The 17,145-nt window shown below is 41.5% G+C and overlaps 1 protein-coding gene across 1 annotated transcript in view; it reads left to right on the forward strand.

Annotated features, from left to right (window-relative positions):
• The first annotated feature begins 17,016 nt into the window (after positions 1-17,016).
• Positions 17,017-17,145, forward strand: part of KANK1 (KN motif and ankyrin repeat domains 1) — a 213,263-nt gene continuing 213,134 nt past the window's right edge. The window contains exon 1 of the mRNA XM_043486548.1: positions 17,017-17,120. The gene's annotated coding sequence lies outside the window, so the exon portion shown is untranslated. The remainder of the gene's footprint in view (positions 17,121-17,145) is intronic.

Raw genomic sequence — 17,145 nt, forward strand, 5'->3', positions numbered from 1 at the left:
TCTTCAGCATATGGGTGTGGTACTCAGGCCAGGCTACCCTGAGCATCGCATTCCTCTGACCTGGTGGTAGATTCGGAAATGGGAGTGTGACACTATCAGAGCCAGAGAGATATAAGGGAAGTCTGTTCTATTGAAGTATAACTTACATACCATGAAATTCACCCTTTTGAAGTATATAATTCAATGATTTTTAGTAAATTTATAGAGTAACCATCAGAACAGTCAAACGTTAGAACTTTTCCATAATTCCCAAAAGATCTCACGCCCATTTGCAATCATAAGGAGATGTTAGCTGAGGAGTCTGTGGAGCTTCTCACATTCCTTTGGACTGGGCCTATTTGCAGTAATGATGACCAGAACCTGGAGCTGTAAGGTGCCATCACAAAGAACCTGAGAATAAAGCAATAACTACGGAAGAGAGAACTAAGGCATGGGGAGAAACTGGGTCCTGAGGTCACTGGTTGAGACTGATCAAGGCCAGTCTGAAACCAGTCCTTCCCCTGGACTTTCAAGTCATATGAACCAACAAGTTCCCATTTGTCATAAGCCAGTTTGCTTGGTAGTTTTCCATCTTTTGCAATGAGAAAAATCCTCAACTGACTCCAAAAACGATTGACCAGACTCTAGTGACTAAAGTTGAAACCTTTATTAAGTGGATATTCAGAAAGGAATACCCACCTTCAGATCTGTTGTAATTCCAGAATTGTTTTACCTATGACAAAAGAGCCATTTTCAAATGAGGATTCAGGCCTACAAAGGTAGATTTCTTAACCAGAATACAGAGCAGAACCTGAACAAGCCCTTGACTCTGCATAACCCTGAATTTGATTGTGTCTTTGCTCCTCAGATCATCACCATTGTCATCATCATTAACATTGCCATTACCTTTTATAAGGTGTTTAATATATATTCTAAGCATTGTGTAAATATTAAATCACTTCATCTTCACAAGCACTCTATGGGTAGGTACTATTATTATTCCCATTTTATAGAAGAGGAAATTGAGGTCTAAAGAGGTTAAGTAACTTGTTCAAGGTCATACAGCCTGTGAGTAAGTAGCAGAAGCAGGATCTGAATGCAGCCATGCTGGCCACAGGAGCCATCCTCTTAATCAGTGCACTATGATGTGTCTTGTAAATTAAAATTAACCTAACATCAGCTTTTAGTCAGAGTTACATTGGTTTTTCATGCAGAGGCACTACCATTTTTTCCCTGAACTTACATTTTGTCCATTATTAAAATAAAGCAAACAAACCCCCCACATTTTCCCATAGTTTGTATGCTGTTCAGTTATATAAAACAATTTTTATCCACCTGATTTCAAGGACCCATAGACTTCTGTGCTTCTTATAATTTTGTTCTGTTCTTCTCAATACATACTGCAAATAAGGATTAACTGAGGCAAAAGTTTTATTTTAGGGACTTTTTATGATGAAAAACTTTGTGCTCTGTTTTATGAATTTCAATTGATAATGTTACAGTAATTGATATTTAATATCAGAATTTAACATGAAATTTTACATTTCATATCAGTTGATTGGCAAAAAAGTGAAAGACTTGGAATTTAGCAGCCTTCTTCTAGAAACAAATATACATATGAAAAGTGACATAAATTCTGTCTTCTCTGATTTTTTGAAACCACAGGGTACATGTGAAGTACTTCAAAAGCCCTGAAATGCTATATAAATGTAACAACATACTATATTCTTTAATGTTTTCACACACATTGTCTCAGTTGATCCTCACTTGTCATGTGATTGGACAAGGATTATCTGGTGTATAAGCATTGTTATTTGTAATGCAGTACCATGGAAAGCTTTTATCAGTCCATAGGAGAATGAATTTATTTTTATGTAGGAGAATGCCAGGATAAAGGTGATCTTTTAGAAAATTCAACAGGTGTGTGCATATAGGATGGTTGGGAGGATCTGTGGGGATTAAAGACAGAAAGAGTGGTTTAGGAGGCTGCTTTTGCAGAAACCTCAGATGCATTTGTGTTTAAATAAAGTCTATACCAGTACTTGGGCTTCCCTGGTGGCTCACGGTAAAGAATCTGCCTGCAATGCAGGAGATGTGGGTTTGATCCCTGAGTCAGGAAGATCCCCTGGAGGAGGGCATGCTACCCATTCCAGTATTCTTGCCTGGAGAATTCCATGGATACAGGAGCCTGGCAGGCTACGGTCCGTGGGGTCGCAAAGAGTTGGACATGACTAAAGCAACTAAGCAAACACGCATTCCAGTACTTAAGACTGACTTGGATCTCAGGGGTAACAGAAGTTTCAAGTTTTAATGCCATTGTTAAAATCAGCGAGTCCTCAGTAGGGCACTGGAGAGCATAAAGGGAGTGGTAAATAATTGGAAAACAATGGTATGGGTTTGCTGGAGGGTGCCAGTATGATTTGGAGGAACTGATGGTGGTGGAAGTTGGACAATTATCCTGGGCAAGTCTGAGCAGTTGTCAAATGATGGAGGTGGTTTAGAATTGGGTTCTAAATGCCTGGCTAGTGATCCCTCACTGCAAGAGGCAGCTTGAACATAAGGCTTAGTGAGGCACAGATGTCAGTAACCTCGGCCAGTTTTAATTTTCTAATTCTTGTGGAATTTGCATTTCACTCCCTAAAAAAGGGTGTGCCTACTTTAGGGACTCATGCAAATTTGACAAGGAGTCAACATCTTCCCCATCAAACCTAGGCCCCACTTTTCCCAAGCGCTCATCTCCAAGTTTCTTCTTCTGTGGCCCAGCATGATTTCATAGTTATCTTATAAGGAAATGGTCCAGCAAGGCCATTAACTCCCTATGAACTTGGTACCAAACTAATCATTCTGCTCCACGAATTCCTACAAATCTGGGGATGCGCTGGCATGTGAATCTTGGTAACTTGTGTGCATTTCAGTTGAAGTTTTGCTTTTGTTTTTTGCCATCAGTGGTCTATGTTCACACTGTCCTATGTGGTGGGGATGTGGAGCCTGAGAGGAGAGGAGGGCAGTGCTCCTGGGGAGGGAGAGGCTTTGGAGTAGGCAGAGAGGTTAGAGCCTCACCAGCCACAGTGTCTTCAGACTTTACTGCCTATGCTGGAAGAAGAAAGAATGAAACAAGCCCAAGTTCTCATTCACCTTCAGATTATTTTATTCCAACTTGGAGAAAGAAAAACCTGATTTTGAGCCCTGTTTTTGGCCATTTATGGGTTGTTTGAACTTGGATACATGAACAGTTACAGTGACATCTTTCCTATCTCATTCCCAGGGTTATTGGGAGGATGTATAAATCAATGCCTATGAAAAATGCTGCACACAGACAGTGAAGTATCTGTAAGAACACCACTTTCATTTGGGGTCATGGTTCTCTATTACTGATATCTGTTGACGCCTATCATCTTGGTGTTATGGTTTCAAGTGAGTCTCAAGCAGTATTAAGTATTTAGTATTTATTTATTTATTATTAGCTTTATTTATTATTAAGTTTATTTATTATAAAGTATTAAGTATTTAAGGATGATGCAATTTCTGGGACCATATTTTGCTTAGCGATGATTGTAATTTTAGGGAAAACAGAATACTGAAAAGGGAGTATTGGAAAAATTGAGGACAGAAAGTCAGCAGAGAGTTTTTAAAAGTCCTAGACTAGGAGTGAGGAGACTCGATCCCCAGTTCCTCCTCTGTCAGTGATCTTGAGCCATCATGGCACTGTTCTGGGTCTCAAAAATGAAGCTGCTTGACCCATTGCTTCTTTTTCTTTTTAAAAAATATTTATTTATTTTTGGCCGTGTCTTTCAGTACATGGGACCTTTCATTGTGGTGCACAGGCTTCTCTCTAGTTCTGGTGCGTGGGCTCCACAGATGCCCCGGGGCATGTGGGAATCTTAGTTCTCTGACCAGGGATCAAACCTGCATCCCCTGCATTGGAAGGCAGATTCTTAACCACTGGACCACCAAGAAAATCCTGATCCATTGTTTCTTAACAGGGGTGAGCTGTGGAGTCACCAGGGAAGATCCTCAAAGTTAGAGTTTTTGTTTTATCTCTTTGCTGTGTTTCCAGAGTTTAGAGATGTGCCTGGCACAGGGTAGGAACTCAATCAATACATGTTTTGAATAAACAAACAGGCCCGAGTTCACTCTAGAATCCTAGCAACATGGGGTAGAACCTGTGTAGATACATTGAAAAGGCCCTCCCGATCATTTTGTCACACACTCCTAAGAAGCACAAAACTTAATTCCTAAAGTTCCTTCCACATGTTGCCAGATTTAGCAAATAAAAAGTACACGACATCCAGAGGGGGGCCAGTGGTACAGTAAAAAATGCATCTGACTATGGGTCAGAAAAATATAAGACATCCAGTTAAATTTGATTTCAGACAAACAATGAAAAAAATTTAGTGTGAATATAATGCCCTGCAATATTTGGTTGTTACCTAGATAACTAGGTAAGTCTACTGTTTCAGCTGATAGGGCCAGAGAGTGGTACCTTGAAACTGGCCCAGATGTGGGAATCAGACAGAAATCTTGGTTTGAGTCTCTGTCCTGATTGCATGATCTTGACAAATCGCTTAACTTCGCTGGGCATCATTAACTATAGTATCTCTCTTGTAGAGTTGCTGGAAGTGTTAGAGATCATATGGGCAGAATGGCTGGCACCTGGTGAGTATCTAATAAAGGTTAGCTGTTATTACTATAGTTGGTATGTTTAGTTGGTTTGAAGAAACAAAACTCAGTATCAATGAGACTTTTATTGAATATGCTGGCAACTAGTAAGTTGGCATTCTGAAATGTCCAAGATTATAGTTAATAGTCCTATGTAGACCTAGGAAAAGTTAGAATGAATGCTGACCTTCTGTCAAACAATAGCTCTATGTCTGGGGGAACAAAACGTACTAAAAATTAATAGATTATCCAGAATAAATATAGGAAGGAAGTTCTTTCATTTCATTCATTATGAAATGTCATTTGCTTAACTGACTTTGTCTAATGTGAAAGGTAAGGTAAATATTTGCCTGATCTCCAGGTTTTGTAGGGTCACTAGACAGAGGGATAGGTTATCACTTGGACAGTGGAAATACTTCAATCCTGACCTAGTTTATTTGTGTTCTAGGTAAAAGCATCTTCTGTTTCTAGAACTTTTTTGTTTCTAGAGATTTCTAATACATCTACTCTGATTACAAAATAAACACACATGGTGATAAATGTAAAATGTCCATGAACAGAAAGCAGTTTTCTCTAGAACCATCTATTTGGGCGAAATCTGTAGATAATTTCAAAATTAAATTTAAAGAGGTATGGCTGGAAAATAAATTGACCATTACATTTTCAGCTGAGCTGCTCTAATATCAGCTTCATGTTTTGTGCCCCCTATTGCTCTCTGTTCGTTTATCTAACACACATTTATTATTGAACATATACTATGTACCAGACACTGTTGTGCTAGAGATCCTCATTGAACAATGTGGGAGTCAGTGAACAAAACACTCATCCTTGTCTTTGAGGAGCTTGTATTCTAGGATCAGGAGAGAAATATGAGCATACTGCATCAGTAAATTCTATAGATTACAGATGGCGATACATGTCATAGGAGAACAAGAGAAGGACGATGGGGCTAAGTGATGGGATGGAGTGGCCAATTTTAAATAGTGTGGCAACAGTGGGCCTCTCTGGGAAGGTGATATTTGAGAAAAGAAGGTGATGGCAGGAGCCAGGCTGCTCTAGGGGAGTAGAAGAGGAACATCAAGCACAAAGGACCTGAAGGGGGAGCACGCCTGGAGTGCTCCAAGAACAAGGCCAGTTTGGCTGGAGTGGAGAGACGGAAAAGGGGAGGAGGGAGGACTAGGCAACTGTTACTGTCTTAATCATGATAAAGTTCTCCACGAACCCAACTTCCAATTTAGAGTCTTAGCTTATTTACTCTGACTGCAGGGAAATCCTCAACTACTTACCTAGAATGGTGGTTCTTAATTTGTAAAACATGAGTAGGTTAGGATTTCTTTCACAAAACTATGACTAGAGAAAATCAGTGTAGCTTGGTGGTGATGTATGTCCTTTAACTGATAGATCTGAGTTTACATTCTGGTTTCCATACTTGCTAGATGTGTCCCCTAGGGTAAGTTACTCAACCTCTCTGTGCCTCAAGTTCCATCTCTACGAAATGAAGCAACTAAAAGTGCTTCCTTTTAAGTTCTCAGGGTTATAGGAGAAGGTCCACGTAAAATGCTTAGCACAGTGGCTTGGCACATAAAATGTGCCAAATAAATATTGTTATTATTCCTTGAAAAGTATCGCTAGGAGGATTAGGTATTTCAAAACACCTATTTCAATGTATATTTGAAATGTATATTTAATAACCAAAACATGCTTTTGTACAAAAATCTTATTAATGTTTCTAATAGTTGTAACAGCCAGCCTCCAAGATGATCCCCAATGATTCCTGTCTCTGAGTACTCACACCCCGGTACAGTCCCTCTCACATTGCACCGGGGCTGGCCTATGGGACCAAAGAATATGAAAGAAGTGATGGCATGCCATTTTTGAGATTAGGTGATAAAAGTCATTGCAGCTGTGATATTGGTCATTTTCTCTCTCTCAGTCATCACTAGTTCTGAGGGAAATCAGCTGCCATGTCATGAGCAGCGCTTGGAGAGGCACCCCCCTATGACATCCACAACAACAAGAAACTGAGGCCTTTTGCCGACAACCATATGAGTCAGAGCCTTCTTGGAAGTGGACCTGGCCAAGGGTTCAGATGACAGCAGTTCTTCCTGGCATTTTGTAACTTCACAAGAGACCCTGAGCCAGAACCATCCAGTTAAGCAAAACCTAAATTCTTCACCCTCAGAAGGTGTGTGAATTGATAAACATTTGTTGTCTCAAGCTTCCAAGTTTTAGCGTAATTTGTTCATGCAGCAACAAACAACAAATACTATACTGTATGTCTGTGTATTCAAAAGTTAATTAAAACATATACATATATTTATATAAGTGAAAGTGTTAGTCGCTCAGTTGTGTCTGACTCTTTGTAACCCCATGGACTGTAGCCCACTAGGCTCCTCTGTCCATGGAATTCCCCAGGCAAGAATACTGGAGCTGGTTGCCATTTCCCTCTCCAGGGGATCTTCCTGAACCAGGGATCAAACCTGGGTCTCCTGCATTGTAGGCAGACTCTTTACCACCTGAACCACCAGGGAAGCCCTTATATTTCAGGTTAATTGAAACATACACATATGCATATATGTATAGCAGTTTTGTTTTGCGCATGTATACATATATACCTATACATATATGTTTTAATTAACTTTTGAAAATATAGAATTTATTGGAACTAATCCAATTTTTGTCATTTTTCTATCAATTTTGATCTTTAGAGATTACCACTGATCCTTGATAGTTTACATGCATTTATTTTTTACATGTTATCAATAATACACTCCTCTCTATATTTGATTTTTCCCCTCAAAATCACTTCAGATATAGCAATAGATTGTAACATTCTTAGCATTTTTACTGTCTGTATAGCATTCCTCCCTGTGGCTATGTCACATCCTCTCAAATATCCCCTATTGCAGGACATTTGAGTTCATTTCAACTGTTAAAATAACATCTGGCACTATAAAAATGGTGCCAGTTAGCTAAGCTATGACTGAGAGTTAAATAGACTAAGTCCCTGCTCTTAGATACATAAAAGACAATACAGAGGGGGCAAGTCCTCCAAGGTACGCACACTACAAACAGATATTGAAGACAAGTGCTGGCTAAATAAGTGAGCTGCACTTTGTGCTGGCCTATGATGGTGAGTTGGAGAAGGCAATGGCACCCCACTCCAGTACTCTTGCCTGGAAAATCCCATGGACGGAGGGGCCTGGTAGGCTGCAGTCCATGGGGTCGCTGAGTTGGATACGACTGAGTGACTTCACTTTCACTTTTCACTTTCATGCATTGGAGAAGGCAATGGCAACCCACTCCAGTGCTCTTGCCTGGAGAATCCCAGGGACGGGGGAGCCTGGTGGGCTGCCATCTATGGGGTCGCACAGAGTCAGACACGACTGAAGTGACTTAGCAGCAGCAGCAGCATGATGGTGAGTGCAAAGGAGCTGAGTGAACCTGTTTGTGAAGACAATAATAGTAGCTTTCTAGAACTAGATGTTTTTCCTGCTGAAATATAGGAATGACAGGAGACAATAAAACCTTCTCTCCAAGTCTCAAAGCAGAATTTCAGAGAGGATCCCCCTGAACGAAAGCCATTGTCCCCAGACTCTGTGTCTGCCTCCTTCGCTTTAACCATTCTCCTCCCCTTCTTTGGCTGTGCTTTGTCAGGCTCTACAACTGTGAAGTTGACTAAGCCCTTCTTTGTTGAAATCCAGCACGATGTTACACGTTCCAGGTCTCCTTTTGAATACACCATTCATTAAAAGGCTCTTACGTAACCAGATCCTGTAAGTGGGGAGTCATCATTTCTTCAACTTGGTTGCTTCTGGTCCTCAAGCTCTGACTTCACCCACATTCCTTACAGGGTTTTGAGGACCTCCAGGTAGGCAAGCCATCTTTAACATTTAAAAAATAATTTGTGATCGAAGGGAACCACACTTAATATATCGAGAAACGTTAAACCGGATTAATTTTAAAACCTCATCAGGCTCATGACCGTCAGTCTAGTTAATGTGCAGGAACCTGATGAGGCTTGAGATGCAGCCTTCCCAGTGGGAGGAGGGGGAAAGTTAACACTTCTTTAAAGATGAGACTGAGGTTGTGTTGACATCAGCTCTCCTGATTAAGATTCAGCTGTGATTATCTTCAGTTGAATGTGGGGCAGCCTCCTTCCTTCTTTCCCCTCCCCAATGCCCCTACCACCCATGCAAGTCTCCCCTCCCTGTCAGCTTCACTCACGGAAACTTCATTTTTATCTCCCATTAAAAGTCTGTCTGATGAGAAGTCTCCAAGGCTCAAAAGAGAGCTCAGTTGTCTGAAAACTCCAGGGTTAGAGAATGGTGCTGTGAGGTCAAGGTCAAAAGGTCACTGGGTCAGGGTTTCCTTGCCAAAGAAGAAAAGGCTTCAGTGACAGTGATTCAACTCAAAGTTTATCGCTAACATGGTTGCAAAAGCAAAACAAAACAATGTAAGGCACGTGCTGTCCTAGCTGGAATAATCACTGCTGAGACCTGGCTCTGCACTCCTGCAACCTGGGTGAGAGTCCTGCCTCTGTGGTGGCTTTCTGCAGATATTTGAACCTCTCTAAAGTTCCATCTTCATTTCTGTAAATTGTGAATAATAATCACGTCTATCTCACAGGAGAAGCAAGTTCTTTTTTTTAACAACATAACCACATTTATTGAAGAATGTATTCTAATATCAAATTGCAATGTTCAACAATGCAAAATCAAAATTACTTTTGCACTAACATAATAATTTTACACATGGTAATACATATGTTTCAGTACTACTCTCTCAGTTCTTTCTCCCTACCGCCATCCATAAATCCATTCCCTTATGTCTGCATCTCCACTGCTGCCTTGCAGATAGGTTCATCAGTACCATCTTTCTAGATTCCATTTCTATGCGTTATTATATGATTTGTCTTTCTCTTTCTGACTTACTTCACTCTGTATAATAGGCTCTAGTTTAATCCAGCTCATTAGTACTGACTCAAATGTGTTCCTTTTTATGACTGAGTAATAATAGTGTATTGTGTATATATATATATATATATATACCACAACTTCTTTATCCATTCACCTGTCAATGGACATCTAGGTTGCTTCCATGTCCTAGTTATTGTAAATAGAGCTGCAGTGAACATTAGGGTACATGTCCCTTTTTTGATTATGGTTTCCTCAGGGTATATGCCCAGTTGTGGGATTGTTGACTCATATGATAGTTTAATTCCTAGTTTTTTTTAAGGAATTTCCATACTGTTCTCCATGGTGGCTGTGTCAGTTTGCATTCCGACCAACAGTGCAAGAGGATTCCCTTTTTTCCACACCCTCTCCAGCATTTATTGTTTGTAGGTTTTTTGTTGATGGCCATTCTGACTGGTATGAGGTCATACTTCATTGTAGTTTTGAACTGCATTTCTCTAATAATGAGCAATGTTGAGCATCTTTTCTTGAGTTTATTAGCCATCTGTATGTCGACAAGCAAGTTCTTAATAAGTGCTATAAAAAAATAAGTGCTATCAATTACTAAAATTTTTAAATATAATGCTATATTGCTATAAGTATTATATATTATAACGTATAAGTATTATAGTAGCTATAATACCTACATTATTAATACTTACATCTTTCAAGCCAAAGTCTATTATATTACAGTTAATGTGTTATAGTGTGTGTGTTAACACCCCAAAATGTCAGGTAGTCACTTGGGATTCTTCATCTTTGTGTCTTTTATAAAAATTAACACAATCCTTTGGGTACAGTAGACTCTCAGTAAGTATCTGTTAAATAAATAATTGTTCTAAATATAGTGGTTCTGCAGGGATAGGCTTGTACACATAATCCCTCCACTTAGCATCCTAGGAGAATATCATACACCTTTGAATGCTCTGTAAATATTTTATAATAGTAACAATGATATAATGATTATCATCATAAATACAGATTGCTGTTAGCTTAAATTTCCTGAACTAGGGTTAAGTCGTTCTGCAACATATAAAACATTCACAAAGGGCTTCAGCCTATTGCAAACTGAACCCTAACTTGCTTTGTAAAATAATGAAAGCAAGTGAGTTGATGATGAGTCCTTTACCTTTCAAGCAGTCATTTCCAGGAACCATTACAGGTTGAAATAAATGAGACCTTCTTTTCTTTCTAGATTTAGATAATCATTGCCTTATGTGTTTTCTGATGACAGTTGGCAATTAGATTATTTTACATTCATTTCATAAGCTTTGTAATGCTTCCAACTAAGCAACAAACCAACTAGTGAAATGTAAGTTATGAGCCTTGGGATATAGAAAGAAGCAGAAGCCAGCTGTATGGGCCATTCCCTTCTGCTTCTCTCTTTTAGCTTTCTCCAGCCACAGAAGCTGAAGCTCTCTTTTGGAAGAGGAAACCACAGAGCCACTGGCAGAAGATAAGTCTTCCAGATTGTGAGTTAGAGACTAGGGTTTTGTAATATTAATAAATGTTCCTTAAAAAGAAGACTCCTTAGCAGCAGTCAGACCTTGGGCAAGGGCGAGGAAACACACAGCTTCCCTTAGGAAGCTTCCAAGATTGGCACTGGCAAAGTGTCTGCAGGTGGTGAATCCACTGTCTTTGTGGTACAGTCCCCTGCGCCACAGCTCACCTGCCCTTTGAGCTCCCTCACTTGTGCTCAGGTTTGTGAATGCATTCTCTCTCTTACACATACACACACACACATATGCATACACAAACCTTCCTGCCACTTTGACTTTTAACACTCTGGCATGAAGACAGCAAAAAAACCCTCCTTCACATCTCTGTAAAAGATTTGAGAATGAACAAAACTTAAAAAAAATCTTGATGCTAACTATGGTGTACATCCACTGTAAAAAAAAAATAATTGAAGTTGGGGGAGATGAAGATGAGTATTTAGAAATTACTTCCATAGGCAAAACACTCTCCAACATAAACCACAGCAGGATCCTCTATGACCCACCTCCCAGAATATTGGAAATAAAAGCAAAAATAAACAAATGGGACCTAACTAAAATTAAAAGCTTCTGCACAACAAAGAAAACTATAAGCAAGGTGAAAAGACAGCCTTCAGAATGGGAGAAAATAATAGCAAATGAAGCGATGGACAAAGAATTAATCTCAAAAATATACAAGCAGCTCCTACAGCTCAATTCCAGAAAAATAAACAACCCAATCAAAAAGTGGTCCAAAGAACTAAACAAACATTTCTCCAAAGAAGACATACAGATGGCTAACAAACACATGAAAAGATGCTCAACATCACTCATTATCAGAGAAATGCAAATCAAAACCACAATGAGGTACCATTTCACGCCAGTCAGCATGGCTGCTATCCAAAAGTCTATAAGCAATAAATGCTGGAGAGGGTGTGGAGAAAAGGGAACCCTCTTACACTGTTGGTGGGAATGCAAACTAGTACAGCCACTATGGAGAACAGTGTGGAGATTCCTTAAAAAACTGGAAATAGAACTGCCATATGACCCAGCAATCCCATTGCTGGGCGTACACACCGAGGAAACCAGAATTGAAAGAGACACGTGTACTCCAATGTTCATCGCAGCACTGTTTACAATAGCCAGGACATGGAAGCAATCTAGATGTCCATCAGCAGATGAATGGATAAGAAAGCTGTGGTACATATACACAATGGAATATTAATCAGCCATTAAAAAGAATACATCTGAATCAGTTCTAATGAGGTAGATGAAACTGGAGCCCATTATACAGACTGAAGTAAGCCAGAAAGAAAACCACCAATACAGTATACTAATGCATATATATGGAATTTAGAAAGATGGTAACGATAACCCTGTATGCGAGACAGCAAAAGAGACACAGATGTATTGAACAGTCTTTTGGACTCTGTGGGAGAGGGCAAGGGCGGGATGATATGGAAGAATGGCATTGAAACATGTAAATTATCAGATGTGAAACGAATCGCCAGTCCAGGTTCGATGCATGAGAAAGGGTGCTCAGGACTGGTGCACTGGCATGACCCAGAGGGATGGGATAGGGAGGGAGGGGGGAGGGGGGTTCAGGATGGGGAACACATGTGCACCCGTGGCGAATTCATGTCAATGTACGGCAAAACCGATACCGTATTGTAAAGTAAAAAATAAATAAATAAATAAAACTGAAGGGAAAAAAAAAAGTTACTTCCAGAGCCTGTCCCAACTCTACCTGCCCCTAAGATTTGGTAAACTTTGGTGACCTTACCAAAGTCTTAACAAACTTTGGTGACCTCCCATGTCTTCCTGATTCTCTCCTGATATCTCTCCTTGCTGCCATGTACATTATTGGGCCTGAGTGTATGGGACACTTAAGGTGCCAGATTCTTAGCTGCAGCATATCCAGGGTCCATTCTGACCCAACTCATTCTGTGAGGTTTGATCCTTACTGTAGTAAGGTGAAGTGTAGTAAGTGTAGTAAAGTGAAGCAGGCACAGTAGGTATTCTCCCATTATCTAGACAAGGAGCTTGAGGCTCAGGGAGGTTAGAGTTGGCTGCTGGTACTTGCACATAGTTCTTAGTATATGGCAGATGACCATTACATGAAAGGCCACAATGTAAGTGGTCTGATAGAATATATCTCAGAACTAGAGCAGATGTCCCTTAACTGCCAAGTGTGCATAAGCATCATGTTCATTATCAATACACTAGATTACCTTAAGTGAATCCTGAGGGAATGGGCACAGGACAAATTGGTTTTGATGGGAAAGGAGGGAGAGGAGAAGGTTCTGAATATGGAGATGCTGCCAGTAAGACAGTTCTCAATATGACCACAAGTATAGAGCATGGGGCCACATGATGCCATTGAGGGTGATATCAAATAAATAAATAATGAGTGTTAGAAAGGCCCTGAAGGATAGTTATTAGTGTTTAGACACTAAGTTGTGTCCAACTCTTTTGCGACCCCATGGACTGTGGCCCACCAGGCTCCTCTGTTCACAGGATTTCCCAGGCAAGAATACTGGAGTGGGTTGCCATTTTCTTCTCCAGGGAATATTCCTGACCCTGGAATCAAACCCGTGTCTCTTACATTGGCAGGCAGATTCTTTACCACTGAGCCACCACAGAAGGCCCAATCTAGGACACAGCCATAAGCAATTGTTATTTTTCTTTATTCTTTTGTATATTTTTCTAATTTTTTCTTATAATGGGTATGAATCACTTTTATAGTCTAGAAAACTCTTAAGTGTTATGTGTTACCATATGTTATTTTGTATGTAAAAATATGACTGTCAAAAACATATGTGCTTCAAAGGACACTATCAAGAAAGTGAAAAGACAAGCCACATAATAGGAGAAAATATCAGATAAAGGACTAGTGTTACTTATCAGATATAAGACTTCTTATAAAGACCACCAGTAAAAAGACACATAACCCAATTTTAAAATGAGCAAAGTATTTGAATAGATATTTCTCCAAAGAAGATATACAAGTGGCCCCGATAAAGATATGAAGAGATGCTCAACATTACTAGTCATTAGGGAAATGCAAATTAAAATCTTGAACTACCACCTACCATACATATATAACAACAGTCAGTAAGGATTTGAAGAAATTAGAACCCTCATAATAGCAATATAAAATAGTACAGCCACTTTGGAAAAGGGTATTAGCTCCTCAAAAAGTTTAGCCAAGAAATTCTACTCCTAGACATATACACAAGCGAAATGAACAGATGTGTTTACACAAAAAATTGTACACGAATGTCTTAGCAGCATTATTCTTAAGAGCCAAGAAGTGGAAACAATCCAAAATGCCCATCAATGTATGAATGGATAAACATAATGTGGTCTTATCCATACAGTGGAAGATTATTCAACTATAAAAAGGAATGAAGTACTAATACATGTGGCAACTTGGTTGAACCCTACAAATGTTAAGTTTAAGAAGCCAAACCCAAAGGCTACATATTACATGCTTCTATTTATATGAAATGTCCAGAATAGGCAAATTCATAGAGACAGAAAGTAGATTAGTGGTGGCTTGGGGCTAAGAGGGTGGGTGAGGAGTGACTGCTAATGAGTATGGAGTTTGTTATTGAAAATGATGAAAATGTTCTGGAATCAGATAGTGATGATGGTCGCATAACTAAATATATTCAAAATCACGAAATTATACACTTTAAGAGCAAATTTTATGCTATGTGAATTGCATCTCAATAGAAAAATGACTAAAAATAAACAAAACTTCAAATATAAGCCTGCTAAAATTTCAGAATCTGCCATACTTTGGGGGACTTCCTAGGTGGTGCTAGTGGTAAAGAACCCACCTGCCAGTGTGGCGACATAAGAGACGTGAGTTCAATCCCTGGGTAGGAAGAGCCCCTTGAGGAGGAAATGGCAGCCCACTCCAGTATTCTTGCCTAGAGAATTCCATGGACAGGGGAGCCTGGCAGGCTACAGTCCATGGGGTCTCAAAGAGTCAAATACAACTGAAGCGACTTAGCGCACATGCCATGGTTTTGATTGATTAGATTTATCTTCATTTGTTGCTGTTTAGTCACTCAGTCTGTCTGACTCTTTGCGACCTCGTGGATTGTAGCCTGCCAGGCTCCTCTGTCCATGGGATTTCCCAGGCAAGAATACTGGAGTGGCTTGCCATTTCCTTCTCCCAGGGATCTTTCCCATCCAGGGATCAACCTGTGTCTCCTGCATTGGCAGGCAGATTCTTTACCACTGAGCCAATAGGACCTATGAAATAAATGTTTACTGAGTAAATGTAAGCAAGGAGAAAAAAAAGGATGGATGGCATCCTTTGTGTATGCAGGACCCCCCTTGGGAATAAGTATTGTTTCAGTTCAGTCCAGTGGCTCAGTCGTGTTTGACTTTTTGTGACCCCATGGACTGCAGCACGCGAGGCTTCCCTGTCCATCACCAACTCTTGGAGCTTGCTCAAACTCATATCCATCCAGTTGGTGATGCCATCCAACCATCTCAATAAAACAATAAACAATGAAAGTATTGTTTACATAGAATCATAGACATTTGGGGCAGGGGGAATTTTAAAGAAGATCTATTGAATCCATATAGCCTATTCTACAAATAAAGAAACGGAGGTCAAGGAGAAGGAGAAGAGTTTGTTTACTGTCACCTGATGAGCTTGCAAAGGGTCTGAGCTTTTTAAGTGAGATTTCAGGCCGCCATGTATCTTTGAGCTGTCCTTCGCTTATCTTCACAGGCAGGGGCCATCAGTTTCAGGAATCTGCAGGTGTGCTTTGCTGTGAACATATAGGGATTTCACAGCCTCTTCTCCCCAGAGGCTAGCATCTCATAATGACTCTTTGCTTTAACCTACTTGCAAAAATATTGTGACTGCCTAAAGCCCCTCTGGGAGGTGTGCTGCGCTGGAGACCTTAGTGGGTGAACAGCCCCGCCCCGAGCTTAAGAAAAATCAGTGATTGGAGAGCTGGCATTAGTGTTTCTTGGTAATATTTGTCGGTCCTCCCGTCCTGTTTATTCAAACCATCTTCAATTTGAAAGAAGATTCAAGTCACAGCCTCCCTTGCACCCGCTTAGGTTGCTGCGGATTGAGAGTGTCTGACTTCCCAGTTCGCTTCTAAGCTGCCTAGCCAGGCACTGCGTCTTCTTTGAAGTCCCCACAACACCTACACCCTTCTGGACATGCATTCTCTCCTTTTCACAGAGGACCCGTCCTGCAGCCGAGCCGGCGCGAACGCACGGAGGACACAGCTCGTCCAGCTCAGGCACCTGCAGAAAACCAGATCCCTGCATGCTCCAGAGTCCCGCTGTCACCAGGGGCCAGGAAACAAGCCGACAGTCCCTGATCAATTTCTTTAGCTGGTGAGGAGGGAAGGCCCAGTAAAAGGCGCTAAGCCGGCGTGTTACCAGTGCCAGCCTCCCGCTTCCAGGTACCCCTCTGGGTAAGAGCTGATAGAATCGAACTGACGCACATCTCACTAGGGATGGATTTTTTTCCTCTCCCTCGGGGAAAGAAAGTAAACACACAGCTGCAGCAGGAGCGTGCCGGGGCGGAAGGAGCGGCTCTGCCTGCTGCTCGCGGTGCAGAAGCCAGCGGACCGGGGTGAGGCGGTGGAGGTGCGCGAAGGTGCCCCGTGGGCCTGGTAGAGTCTGATCGGCGCGCAGGCGCACTGGAGTCTGCCCGCCGGCCGGCTCGCGCGGGTACAAAGAGAGCGCCGCCGAAAGCCAGGGTTCCTTGAGGTCCCGGGAGCCGTCTGGGGTTTTGCAGGCCCGAGCTGTCCCTCCGTCCCGCTCCGGGACGCAGCCGCAGCCGTTTCCCGCCCGGAGTCGGAGGCTTGCGGGTCGCCCCCGACTTCCTTGCCTTTGCGGTAGCAGCGGGGCCCGGGTTGATCCGGTACGTTCGGGGTTTAATTCTGGCGCTCACTAGCCCGGGGCCGGCTCCGCCCCCTGCGCCCCGCCCCCTTCTCCGAGGTCCCTGAGCTGCGGGCGAGGCAGCGAGCGGCCAGCGCGCGCCGCAGGTTGAGAGAAGCTGCTGGAGGTGAGTGGAGCTGAGGGCTGCGTTG

This window comes from Cervus canadensis, chromosome 14 (genome assembly GCF_019320065.1).
Source record: "Cervus canadensis isolate Bull #8, Minnesota chromosome 14, ASM1932006v1, whole genome shotgun sequence".
In the NCBI taxonomy this organism is placed as follows: domain Eukaryota; kingdom Metazoa; phylum Chordata; class Mammalia; order Artiodactyla; family Cervidae; genus Cervus; species Cervus canadensis.